Source organism: Anolis carolinensis, unplaced genomic scaffold (genome assembly GCF_035594765.1).
Source record: "Anolis carolinensis isolate JA03-04 unplaced genomic scaffold, rAnoCar3.1.pri scaffold_18, whole genome shotgun sequence".
NCBI classification, from domain to species: domain Eukaryota; kingdom Metazoa; phylum Chordata; class Lepidosauria; order Squamata; family Dactyloidae; genus Anolis; species Anolis carolinensis.
In genome coordinates, this window is record NW_026943828.1 from 5,362,893 (window position 1) to 5,376,712 (window position 13,820).

Sequence of the window (13,820 nt, forward strand, 5' to 3'; positions counted from 1 at the left end):
AGACGCAAGAGATCACTACTGACCGAAAGAAAGGCCAAGGGTTCAAAGCCCGCATTGGATTGAGCTCCCCACCGTTGTACTTGACCATCATCCAGAGCAGGGGTCCCCAAACTAAGGCCCGGGGGTCGGATGCGGCCCATCAAAGCCATTTATCCGGCCTCCACAACACAAGGGCAGAAGGGGGTTGGGCTAAATGACCCAAGGGGCCTCTTCTTCTCTTACAACCCTTATTATTATTATTATTATTATTATTATTATTATTATTATTATTATTATTATTATTATTATTATCATCACCTTTTTCCATCATAATTATTATGCTCCTCGACCTTTTGTACTGGTCGCTTTTCCCCTGATTCCTGATTGCTTGATATTATTCAGGACTCCTCCCTACCTAATGTGACCTTAAATGATTCTATTGCTTTATCTATTTAGGAATTTGTTACTCATAATGTGCACTTTGCTTATTCACTATTGCAACCTCATTGTTTTTAATTTGATGTTTTAATTCTGTGTTGTGTTTTTTCACCTATTGTGTATATTTATTATTGGTTTCTGTTGTTGTCCTTTGATGTGTCATATTTTATCAATGCTTGTATTTTTATTTTGCTGTAAGCCGGCCCGAGTCCCCTTCGGGGGAGATGGAGGCGGGATATAAATAAACTTATTATTATTGGGGTTGTTGTAGGTCTTTCGGGCTGTGTGGCCATGTTCCAGAAGCATTCTGGTACCTCACAACCTCTGAGGATGCCTGCCATAGATGTGGGCGAAACGTCAGGAGAGAATGCTTCTGGAACATGGCCACACAGCCCGAAAGACATACAACAACCCTGTGATCCCGGCCATGAAAGCCTTCGACAACACATTATTATTATTATTATTATTGACACAACGACATTGTATGACACAGCAAACAAGATAGATATGCTGGATTTCGTTTCACAAAATCACAAGTCGAACACTTCCCAAGTGTCTAGGACTGTGTGATGTATTTTCGGATGATGCGTGCAGATCCCAGTAAGGTGGCCTTTTGCAGTTGGCAGATCGTAATTTTGTCAATGTCTATTGTTATTATTATTATGATTATTATGATTATTATTATTATTAACATTAAGGCTGGGTGGCCATCTGTCAGGGATGCTTTGCTTGTGCACAAAGGCAGAAGGGGATTGGACTCAATGGCCCAAAGGGTCTTTTCCATCCCTCTTTTTATTATTATTATTATTGTTGTTGTTGTTATTATTATTATTATTATTATTTATTGCTCGGTGGCCAACTATAGTCCAGCCCTCCAACGGTCCAAAGGATCGTGGACTGGCCCCCTGTTTAAAAAGTTTGGGGACCACTGATCCAGAGAGCACTGTCAACGCAACTTACTACTGAGCACTGTCGACCCAACCAAGGGTGGATCTGGACCAAACTTGGTGCGGATGATGGGACTTGCAGTACCTTCACTGACACTGTGACCCCCACCAGAGAATGCACTGCAACCAGAGAAGCCCCTTGACCAACAGAAGATACTGCAGGGATCACTGGGAATGGGCCTTGGTTTTGGGAGTTATAGTTCACCCACATCTAGAGAAACTGTGACCCCCACCAACAATGGACCGGGACCAGACTTGGCACAGAGAAGCCCCTTGACCAGGGGGCCATTGCAAGGAGAAGATGGGGTGATGGCGACAGGGGACAGGGAAAAGGCAGAACTACTTAATGCCTTCTTTGCCTCGGTCTTCTCACAAAAAGAAAGCCATCTTCAACCTCAGCAACATGGAATGGACGAAGGATTGGGGGAAATCCAACCACAAATAGGGAAACAAGTTGTCCAGGAACACCTGGCCTCTCTAAACGAATTCAAGTCGCCAGGGCCAGATCAGCTACACCCAAGAGTACTGAAGGAACTAGCGGAAGTTATTTCAGAACCACTGGCAATTATCTTCGAGAGTTCTTGGAGAACGGGAGAAGTCCCAGCAGATTGGAGGAGGGTGAATGTGGTCCCTATCTTCAAGAAGGGAAAAAAGAACAACCCAAACAATTACCGTCCGGTCAGCCTCACATCAATACCAGGCAAAATTCTGGAAAAGATCATTAAGGAAGTGGTCTGCGAACACTTAGAAACAAATGCGGTCATTGCTAATAGTCAACACGGATTTACCAAAAACAAGTCATGCCAGACTAATCTGATCTCTTTTTTCGATAGAGTTACGAGTTGGGTCGATACAGGGAATGCTGTGGATGTAGCGTACTTGGATTTCAGTAAGGCCTTCGACAAAGTCCCCCACGACCTTCTGGCAAACAAACTAGTAAAATGTGGGCTAGACAAAACTACGGTTAGGTGGATCTGTAATTGGCTAAGCGAACGAACCCAAAGGGTGCTCACCAATGCGTCGTCTTCATCATGGAAAGAAGTGACAAGTGGAGTGCCGCAGGGCTCCGTCCTGGGCCCGGTTCTGTTCAACATCTTTATTAACGACTTAGACGAAGGGTTAGAAGGCACGATCATCAAGTTTGCAGATGACACCAAACTCGGAGGGATAGCTAACACTCCAGAAGACAGGAGCAGAATTCAAAACGATCTTGACAGACTAGAGAGATGGGCCAAAACTAACAAAATGAAGTTCAACAGGGACAAATGCAAGATACTTCACTTCGGCAGAAAAAATGCAAATCTAAGATACAGAATGGGGGACGCCTGGCTTGACAGCAGTCTGTGCGAAAAAGACCTTGGAGTCCTCGTGGACAACAAGTTAAACATGAGCCAACAATGTGATGCGGCTGCTAAAAAAGCCAATGGGATTCTGGCCTGCATCAATAGGGGAATAGCGTCTAGATCCAGGGAAGTCATGCTCCCCCTCTATTCTGCCTTGGTCAGACCACACCTGGAATACTGTGTCCAATTTTGGGCACCACAGTTGAAGGGAGATGTTGACAAGCTGGAAAGCGTCCAGAGGAGGGCGACTAAAATGATTAAGGGTCTGGAGAACAAGCCCTATGAGGAGCGGCTTAAAGAGCTGGGCATGTTTAGCCTGCAGAAGAGAAGGCTGAGAGGAGACATGATAGCCATGTACAAATACGTGAAGGGAAGTCATAGGGAGGAGGGAGGGAGCTTGTTTTCTGCTGCCCTGCAGACTAGGACACTGAACAATGGCTTCAAACTACAGGAAAGGAGATTCCACCTGAACATCAGGAAGAACTTCCTCACTGTGAGAAGGGCTGTTCGACAGTGGAACTCTCTCCCCGGGGCCGTGGTGGAGGCTCCTTCTTTGGAGGCTTTTAAGCAGAGGCTGGATGGCCATCTGTAGGGGGTGCTTTGAATGCGATTTCCTGCTTCTTAGCAGGGGGTTGGACTGGATGGCCCATGTGGTCTCTTCCAACTCTACTATTCTATGATTCTATGACCAACAGAAGATACTGCAGGGATCACTGGGAATGGACCTTGGTTTTGGGAGTTATAGTTCACCCACATCTAGAGAAACTGTGACCCCCACTGACAATGGACCGGGACCAGACTTGGCACAGAGAAGCCCCTTGACCAACAGAAGATACTGCAGGGATCACTGGGAATGGACCTTGGTTTTGGGAATTATTGATTACGTTTAAAATGAAAATACCAAGAAACAGAAACATTAAATGTCTCAAGGACACACACAGAAACCACGAAAAGCAATCAAAGATTCATAAGCAACAAGAAATTGAGTGAACATAACAGAGACGAAAGCTGGTCCTTGTTCAAAGGTGATTCAACAACCACAGGACAAGGAAGGAAGAAAAGAAGGAAGGAATGTGGAAGGGAGGGAAAGAGAGATGGTGGAAGGAAGGCATGTGGGAAGGACAGAAGAAAGGAAGGAATAAAGGAATGATGGAAGTGGATAAAAGGAAGAGGAAGCAGTGAGGGAAGGAAAAGGACAGAAGAAAGAAGGGAGTCGAGCCAAAATGTAGTTTAAGGAACAGAAGAGAGGCCATGATTAACCAGCATGCACTAAATAATCATTGTTTCATTATTACGTAGTTCATGGTTTGTGAGTCACCTCCCTGCATAAACCGACAAAGGTGATCACAGGTTCACAAACAAGAACAAACAGATCCAGATCCAACTTCACTTAACACATGTGGGAACATACGTGGGCTCAAAGGTGGCTCAAGGTAAAGAAAGCTAAAAAGGGAAGAAAATAATAATAATACAGTAGAGTCTCACTTATCCAACATAAATGGGCCGGCAGAAAGTTGGATAAGTGAAAATGTTGGATAATAAGGAGGGATTAAGGAAAAGCCTATTAAACATCAAATTACATTATGATTTTTACAAATTAAGCACCAAAACATGTTTTACAACAAATTTGACAGAAAAAGCAGTTCAATACACAGCAATGTTATGTCGAATTACTATATTTACGAATTTAGCACCAAAAAATCACAATGTATTGAAAAGATTGACTACAAAAACATTGACTACTAAAAGGCAGACTGTGTTGGATAATCCCGAATGTTGAATAAGTGAGATTCTATCCCGCCCCCATCTCCCCGAGGCGGCTTACATGGGGACCAGGCCCAATAAAACAGAATTAAAATACAGCACAATAAAATACATTGCAGTACAATAAGTTAAAGGTAAAACAGTACAAAGCATCATAACAACATAAAGCATCAACAACCAACCACCAGTAGAAAAGGACAGAAACATAATGTGAGGAGGGAAGGAATGGAAACTCTTTCCGATCTTAGAGAGTCACACTGATTTCATTGAGTTAAACCCAAACGTGGCTAAAGGAACAGAAGGCGGGCAGAACTCCTTCCAACATTAAAGGGCAAAATTCACTCTGGATAATGAGTTTCCGTGAATTAACAGCATGTGCTAAATGCTGAAAGAAACAGGATTTCTTTATGGATTGCTAGCTTGGGTACCCGGCGATGCCCGGGTTATTTGCAAAGGACCTTGTTTGGTTTCGGGTGTGAGGTCATATCAGTTTGGTCATATGACACACTAAGTCTTAGAAAAAAAAACTGTTTTTGCTTTTATTTTGTATGAATGCTCCCATTAGAAAATGCATAAGGATCTGGGTGAATTACAATTCCGAAAAATCTTGGGTCACCCCTCTCAACCTCCCCTTCGCCCAGTATTCCCAGTTGGCCATGTTAGGTCTGTGTGTCAAGTTCGGCCCGGATCCGTCATTGGTGGGGTTCAGAGGGCTCACAGAATGCAGGTGAACTATAACTCCTAGAGATAAAAGTCAATCACCTCCAAAGTCCACCAGTATTCCCAGTTTGCCTTGTTGAATTTGTGTTTCATTTCTAAACAATGCCAATATTATTAAACGATACCTGACTTGAACAATGGAACAAAGATATTAGTAAGTTCATTTGGGAAGGCGAAAAACAAAGACTGGAGATGAAATCCTTTCAAGATGCCAAAGGCCCCCGGGTGGGCAGGCGGGGGGGGGGGAGGTATGGCTCTACCAAAATTTAAGCTATATGACAAAGCTGCAGTTCTAGTTTAGATAAAAGAACTGATAAATCCAGCTACTAAAAGATGACTGACATTATTAGGACATGATTTAAGATATGGATGGCAGGGATACTTAATATTGGGAAAAAACATTAGCTGACTAATTTTAAGAGCCACCTGCCAAGAAATACACCACACAGAGTATTGAAACTCAACCTAAAATACCTTTGTGGACATCTACCAAAGAAGCCTTCCATCGGACGGACAGAGATGAGGGGAGACCAATGGTCCATCGGAGCCCCCAGATGGCGTAGTGGACTAAGTGACTTGAAGGTTGGGTTGCTGACCTGGAAGCTGCCAGGTTCGAATCCCACCTGGGGAGAGTGTGGATGAGCTCCCTCTATCAGCTCCAGCTCCATGCGGGGACATGAGAGAAGCCTCCCACAAGGATGGTAAAAACTTCAAAAACATCCGGGCGTCCCCTGGGCAACGTCCTTGCAGGCGGCCAATTCTCTCACTCCAGAAGCAACTCAAGTTGCTCCTGACACGAAAAAAAAATGGTCCATCCAGTCCAACCCCCTGCCAAGAAGCAAGAAATCGCATTCAAAGCACCCCTGACAGATGGCCATCCAGCCTCTGCTTAAAAGCCTCCAAAGAAGGAGCCTCCATCACACAGAGAGTTCCACTGCCGAACAGCCCTTCTCACAGTGAGGAAGTTCTTCCTGATGTTCAGGTGGAATCTCCTTTCCTGTAGTTTGAAGCCATTGTTCCATCGCGTCCTAGTCTGCAGGGCAGCAGAAAACAAGCTTGCTCCCTCCTCCCTAGGACTTCCCTTCACGTATTTGTACATGGCTATCATATGTCTCCTCTCAGCCTTCTCTTCTGCAGGCTAAACATGCCCAGTTCTTTAAGTCACTCTTCATAGGGCTTGTTCTCCAGAGCCTTGATCATTTTAGTTGCCCTCCTTTGGATGCTTTCCAGCTTGTCAACATCTCCCTTCAATTGCGGTGCCCACAAATTGGACACCTTTGTGGGCATCGACCAAAGGAGCCTTCCATTGGACGGACAGAGATGGGGGGAGACCAATGGTCCATCTATAAACAGGTAGAGATTGGGCAACGAAAGGAAACTCGTCTACAAAATCCAAGCCAACTACAACAAGAGGGCGTACAATGTTCATAGTTCCAATACAGACAACCACAAGAAAAATACCAAATAAGCAATAACTGGAAAGGTAATGAAATAGATAATATTTTCTCCCAGTCCAAGGAAAAATTAGTTGCAAAAATCTACACAATATTATTAAAATCAGACATCGAAGTGCAGCTAATCAAATAACGGGAGCCATAATATCCGCCTAGACAAATGGTAACAGATGTGGAAAATAAAGATTGAATTCACAAGATGCTGTGGATTAAGAGAAAGTGTCTACAAGATGAGATGGTACACGTCACCAGAAAAATCAGCAAAGTTGGAACTAAATTTTTTAAAATGTTTGTTGGAAGATGTCAACAAAATGAACGAACTTTTAACTATATGTGGTGGACATTTCCTAACGCAAAAAAATGGATTATAATTCTTACAAACATTGAAAACATTTTTTTTAAAAATTAAAGTACCACGAGAGCCAGGATGGAGGAAGGGAGGGAGTTCCAGAAAAACATCATAGTGAATTGTGGCAAGTTTTTGGTGGTCTGGGGTGACCAAGTCCCCTTGTCTGTCTCCTGAGGAATCTGTATCACGACCAAGTCGCAACAGTACGAACAGACCACGGAACAGGAGACGGTTCAAGATTGAGAAACTGGTCCAAGATTGAGTCCAATTATAATGATAAATACACACAAATGTCTATACTAGACAATGTCAAAGAGATAAACAACCACTATAAAGGTTCAAAACATAAAAAGAGATATGTATATTAGAGCATCTTGCAAAGACCACAGAAATAGTCAGGCCTCTCTGAGTATAGGGCTATCTTCCTTCTATGTAAAAAGGATAAGTGAATACTATAAAGTTTCAAAACATAAGTTGACCTATGTAATTCAGAGCACCATATACATACAATATTACCTGAGAGTTAACAACAATAATGAAAATAATATGTACAGTCAACTGTTATAATCCACAGTAGTATCTTCCAGACTGTAATAGTCTCCACTATTTAAACATCAATTGAATTTGGCAACCAAAATAATATAAACACATTCAACCTTTGCAAAATAATATTGGTTAATATATCTTTTGAGATTTCACAGGTATTGAAAAGCTTGACCAAAAGTTCTTTTAATTCTTTGAGATCCTGTATTGGGAGGAGAGCAAGAGGGAGGAATAAGGGAGGGAGGCAAAAGCGTGTGCCTTTGAGTGACGGCGTAGCACCTGACCAGGCCCGCTCAGCTATAATGTTCTAGAATGTTCTTTGCAAGATGCTCTAATATATAGAGGATGGACTACTGGCAAGCGATGGGGTGCATCTCACACAAGTACGAAAACATCTTTTTGCACACAGACTCACAAACCTCATCAGGCGCACTTTAAACTAAATCCACTGGGGGAGGGGAACAACAGCCTGGCGAACACTATATTACCCACGACCACAGGGAACCGCCGTAAGGCTAAACGGAGGGCTGCACAAACACAGCAAGGACCAAGTACAGAGAGCACAATAATCCCAAATAAACAGTTCGAGGGGAGGTCACAGGGGCTTACATGTCTTTACACTAATGCTCAGAGCATGGGAAATAAGCAAGACGAACTCCAACTCCTAGCACAGCACCACACATACGATGTCATAGGCATCACTGAAACCTGGTGGGATGACTCCCATCACTGGAATTTAACCATTGAGGGCTATAACCTCTTTCACATAAATAGAACAAAGGGGAGAGGAGGGGGAGTAGCTTTATATGTCAAAAACAGTTACGTTGCAGAAGAAATGCAAGACTGTAATCCGGGAAACCAGCTTGAAAGCATCTGGATAAGAATCAAGGGAACCGGGACTCAAAAAGATCTTGTCGTGGGTGTCTACTACAGACCTCCGAGTCAGGATGAAGGACTTGATGAAGCCTTCTGTCAACAGCTGACCAAACAGGCACAAAGAAGAGATATAGTAGTCATGGGCGATTTCAATTATCCCGATATCTGCTGGAAAACAAACTCAGCCAAGAGTACAAAGTCCAACAAATTCCTCACTTGCCTTGCAGATAATTTTATGGTCCAGAAGGTAGAAGAGGCAACAAGGGGATCAGCAACTCTTGATCTAATCTTAACAAATGTGGAAGACCTGATCAATACAGTTGAAGTGGTTGGATCCTTAGGGGCAAGTGACCATGTGCTCCTGCAGTTTGCAATACAAAGGAATGCTGAAACTAAGACAAGTCAAACACGCATTCTGGACTTTAAGAGAGCTGACTTCCAAAAAATGAAGGAATTACTGAGCGGCATTCCATGGACGCCGATATTAAAAAACAAGGGAGTTAAGGATGGATGGGAGTTTTTCAAAAGTGAAATACTCAAGGCGCAAATGCAAACAGTGCCAACAAAGAAGAAAAATAAGACAAGTGCAAAGAAGCCAGAATGGATGTCCAAAGAACTTCTAACTGAGCTAAAGCTCAAAAGTGACATGCACAAGAAGTGGAAAAGGGGAGAAATCACCAAAGAAGAATTCAAACGTATAGCCAACTCCTGTAGGGAAAAGGTTCGCAAGGCTAAAGCGCAAAATGAGCTCAGGCTTGCCAGGGACATAAAAAACAACAAAAAAGGTTTTTTTGCTTATGTTGGTAGAAAAAGGAAGAAAAAGGAGGCGATAGGGCCACTGCAAGGAGTAGATGGGGTGATGGTGACAGGGGATAGGGAAAAGGCAGAACTGCTTAATGCCTTCTTTGCCTCGGTCTTCTCACAAAAAGAAAGCCATCTTCAACCTCAGCAACATGGAATGGACGAAGGATTGGGGGAAATCCAACCCCAAATAGGGAAACAAGTTGTCCAGGAACACCTGGCCACTCTAAACGAATTCAAGTCCCCAGGGCCAGATCAGCTACACCCAAGAGTATTGAAGGAACTAGCGGAAGTTATTTCAGAACCACTGGCAATCATCTTCGAGAGTTCTTGGAGAACAGGAGAAGTCCCAGCAGATTGGAGGAGGGCGAATGTGGTCCCTATCTTCAAGAAGGGAAAAAAGAACGACCCAAACAATTACCGTCCGGTCAGCCTCACATCAATACCAGGCAAGATTCTGGAAAAGATCATTAAGGAAGTGGTCTGCAAACACTTAGAAACAAATGCGGTCATTGCTAATAGTCAACACGGATTTACCAAAAACAAGTCATGCCAGACTAATCTGATCTCTTTTTTCGATAGAGTTACGAGTTGGGTCGATACAGGGAATGCCGTGGATGTAGCATATCTAGATTTCAGTAAGGCCTTCGACAAAGTCCCCCACGACCTTCTGGCAAACAAACTAGTAAAATGTGGGCTAGACAAAACTACGGTTAGGTGGATCTGTAATTGGCTAAGCGAACGAACCCAAAGGGTGCTCACCAATGCGTCGTCTTCATCATGGAAAGAAGTGACAAGTGGAGTGCCGCAGGGCTCCGTCCTGGGCCCGGTTCTGTTCAACATCTTTATTAACGACTTAGACGAAGGGTTAGAAGGCACGATCATCAAGTTTGCAGATGACACCAAGCTCGGGGGGATAGCTAACACTCCAGAAGACAGGAGCAGAATTCAAAACGATCTTGACAGACTAGAGAGATGGGCCGAAACTAACAAAATGAAGTTCAACAGGGACAAATGCAAGATACTTCACTTCGGCAGAAAAAATGGAAATCAAAGATACAGAATGGGGGACGCCTGGCTTGACAGCAGTGTGTGCGAAAAAGATCTTGGAGTCCTCGTGGACAACAAGTTAAACATGAGCCTACAATGTGATGCGGCAGCTAAAAAAGCCAATGGGATTTTGGCCTGCATCAATAGGGGAATAACGTCTAGATCCAGGGAAGTCATGCTCCCCCTTATTCTATTCTGCCTTGGTCAGACCACACCTGGAATACTGTGTCCAATTTTGGGCACCGCAGATGAAGGGAGATGCTGACAAGCTGGAAAGCGTCCAGAGGAAGGCAACTAAAATGATTAAGGGTCTGGAGAACAAGCCCTATGAGGAGAGGCTTAAAGAGCTGGGCATGTTTAGCCTGCAGAAGAGAAGGCTGAGAGGAGACATGATAGCCATGTACAAATATGTGAGGGGAAGTCATAGGGAGGAGGGAGCAAGCTTATTTTCTGCTGCCCTGCAGACTAGGACACGGAACAATGGCTTCAAACTACAGGAAAGGAGATTCCACCTGAACATCAGGAAGAACTTCCTCACTGTGAGGGCTGTTCGGCAGTGGAACTCTCTCCCCCGGGCCGTGGTGGAGGCTCCTTCTTTGGAGGCTTTTAAGCAGAGGCTGGATGGCCATCTGTCGGGGGTGCTTTGAATGCGATTTCCTGCTTCTTAGCGGGGGGTTGGACTAGATGGCCCTTGAGGTCTCTTCCAACTCTACTATTCTATGATTCTATGATTCTATATATCTCTTTTTATGTTTTGAACCTTTATAGTGGTTGTTTATCTCTTCGACATTGCCAAGATTGAGTCCGGTAGGGCCGTATCCTCTCACCCTCCCTATTCAACTGGTACGGAGAACCCATCACGCAACATGCGTGCGGGGCTTGATAAATCCAAGGCTGGAGTTAAAATTGCTGGAAGAGACATCAACCACCTGAGATATGCAGATGATCCCACTTGGATGGCAGAACGCGAGGAAAAGCTGAGGAGTCTCATAACCAAGGTGGAAGAAAGAAGGAAGTGCAAAAGCTGGGTTGTAGAAAAACATCAAGGAAACCAAGAGGATGGCAACCAGGCTGATTGATATCTGGCAACAGAGGGAGAAAACATGGAGACAATGACAGGCTTTGAATTTCTAGGAGCGAAGAGGACTACAGTCGCAGACTGGGGGCAGGAAATCAGAAGAGGTTTCCTTCTTGGGAGGAGAGCAAGAGGGAGGAATAAGGGAGGGAGGGAATGAAAGATGGATGGATCAGAGGGAGATGCGTCCTGACAGGCAAGCTGGGCCGGAACTGTGAGTAAAATGCTAACAAAACCAAAACAAGAACTTAGAGCTGGGCAGGCCTGGTCGGGAGCTACGCCGTCACTCAAAGGCACACGGGAACATCCAAGTTTTCAAGTCTTTACGGAAGGTGGACAGTGTGGGGGCCGATCTAATGTCCCTGGGGAGGGAGTTCCCTCAGAAGGACTGAAATGGAGAAAAATCAGACTCTCTCTGTATTAGAAAGCGCTCGGGGGTTCCGTGGGGGGAGTTTGGCCCAATTCTAGCATTGGTGGGGTTCAAGGGGATCTTTGGTTGTAGGTGAACTATAAATCCCAGTGAATCAACCCCCACCCCAAACCCCACCAGTATTCAAATTTGGGCGTACTGGGTATTTGTGCCAAATCTGGTCCAGTGAATGAAAATCCACCCTGCATATCAGGGAGCTCTGGCGTGGGCTGTTCCATGAGGTCACCAAGAGTTGGAAGCGACTGAGAGAATAAACAACAACAACAACATACCAGGTATTTACATTACGATTCATTGCAGTTATGAAGGAGCAAGGGAAGTAACAACAACACACCAGGTATTTACATTACGATTCATTACAGTTATGAAGGAGCAAGGGAAGTAACAACAACAACAACAACAACAACAAACCAGGTATTTACATTACGATTCATTACAGTTATGAAGGAGCAAGGGAAGTAACAACAACAACAACAACAACAAACCAGGTATTTACATTACGATTCATTACAGTTATGAAGGAGCAAGGGAAGTAACAACAACAACAACAACAACAAACCAGGTATTTACATTACGATTCATTACAGTTATGAAGGAGCAAGGGAAGTAACAACAACAACAACAACAAACCAGGTATTTACATTACGATTCATTACAGTTATGAAGGAGTAAGGGAAGTAATTGTACGGTTGGGGGTCACCACAACACGAGGACTGGGCCATTCATTACAATTTCTGCTACTGCTATAGGGAAGCTATACATTCATCTCCCCTGATGGATTGTCCTGTGCAGAATACACACAATTTGGCAGACAATTCTCTGATGAATAATGGGTGGCTTTAATGTCTGATGTGTTCCTTCTGGAAAGAATCAGAACATGCCCACTTTATAATGCCGTATTCATCATGCCCCCCCCCCCCTTTATCTTACCTCAATGCCAGTCGTGGCTAATGGCTCCCTTCTCAGGGCTGCAATGAAAGCACTCCAGATTATTGTCTGAACTTGAAAGGAGACACCCATGGAGCCGATAAAATTTCTGGGACAGAATTCAGAACCTAGGAACGGTCCTCTAAGTTTCAGAGTAAAACCAAAACAGATTCATGAACGTGGGAGTCATTAGCTGGCACTGTTAATGCCTGAATGAAGTCATTTTGTATGGATCAGTCAAACATATAAGGAACACCAAACCTGCACAACCTGGGACTTGAAAAGGTAAATTCACACGAGTAGCCATTTCTTGCAGTATGTTATGTGATTCCCTTCACTTTCTCCTTCCCTCCTACTGACCCTCCTCTCTCTTGCATAGATCCATGTCTCAGTGGCATAGTGGTATGCAAACACTCTCTGTACAAACATCTGACTTATAAACAACTCAAATCTATATATATAAAAGGGTAATGAAATTTCGACCTAGGACAAAACAACAAAACTACACACCCCAGAAACACTAAACTTGGCAGCACAACCCCTCATCCATGCCTCTACGTTCATACAACAAAAAGCTCCAGCTACTCCAGAAAACGGCCAGGCTTTGAGACTGCAAGGCTATTCACTGCTATTCCACCTGGCCAATACAGGATTCCCATAAGCCACAGCAACGCGTGGCCGGGCAAAGCTAGTATTTTTATATATTTGTAAGGCATTGAATTTTGCCATTTATTATGTTGTAAACCGCTTTGAGTCCCCCCAGGGGTGAGAAAAGCGGTATAGAAATGCAGTTAATAATAATAATAATAATAATAATAATAATAATAATAATAACCCCCCCCGCAGGTGCCACCTTGACGTGGTGGGGGGGCTTAGCTGCTCCAATGATGACTGAGGGCTGTGCTGGCGGTAGTGTAACTACCGGCAGGTCCAACCAAGCCAGAGAGGCCTCAGCTGAGGAGCACAACCAAGAGCACCTAACCCATTAGCATTATGGAGAATCAAACCCAAACGAAGTCTATACTGGCTCGGTCGTCGCCCAGGATAAAAAGGACCGCGGTGGATGCTGCTGATTCTGGACATCCATCGACAAGTGGGCTACGGAATCATCAAAACCCAAATGA

The 13,820-nt window shown here is 44.1% G+C and overlaps 4 protein-coding genes across 5 annotated transcripts in view; 1 reads left to right on the top strand and 3 right to left on the bottom strand.

The window, feature by feature from the left end:
• The window catches only part of LOC134294681 (loricrin-like), a 676,447-nt gene that overhangs the window by 129,859 nt on the left and 532,768 nt on the right, over nt 1-13,820 (top strand). The window lies entirely within an intron of this gene.
• LOC134294692 (zinc finger protein 782-like) overlaps nt 1-13,820 on the bottom strand; it is a 121,174-nt gene that overhangs the window by 102,089 nt on the left and 5,265 nt on the right. The window contains exon 1 of one of the 2 annotated variants that reach the window (XM_062966291.1): nt 5,788-7,111. The exons of the other annotated variant lie outside the window; for it this stretch is intronic. The gene's annotated coding sequence lies outside the window, so the exon portion shown is untranslated. Of the gene's footprint in view, nt 1-5,787; nt 7,112-13,820 lie in introns of those variants that run through there. 2 annotated transcript variants of the gene reach the window in all.
• Nucleotides 1-13,820, bottom strand: part of LOC134294645 (zinc finger protein 658B-like) — an 81,979-nt gene that overhangs the window by 63,104 nt on the left and 5,055 nt on the right. The gene's annotated exons all lie outside the window — the stretch shown is intronic.
• LOC134294684 (oocyte zinc finger protein XlCOF6-like) overlaps nt 1-13,820 on the bottom strand; it is a 196,020-nt gene that overhangs the window by 41,834 nt on the left and 140,366 nt on the right. The window lies entirely within an intron of this gene.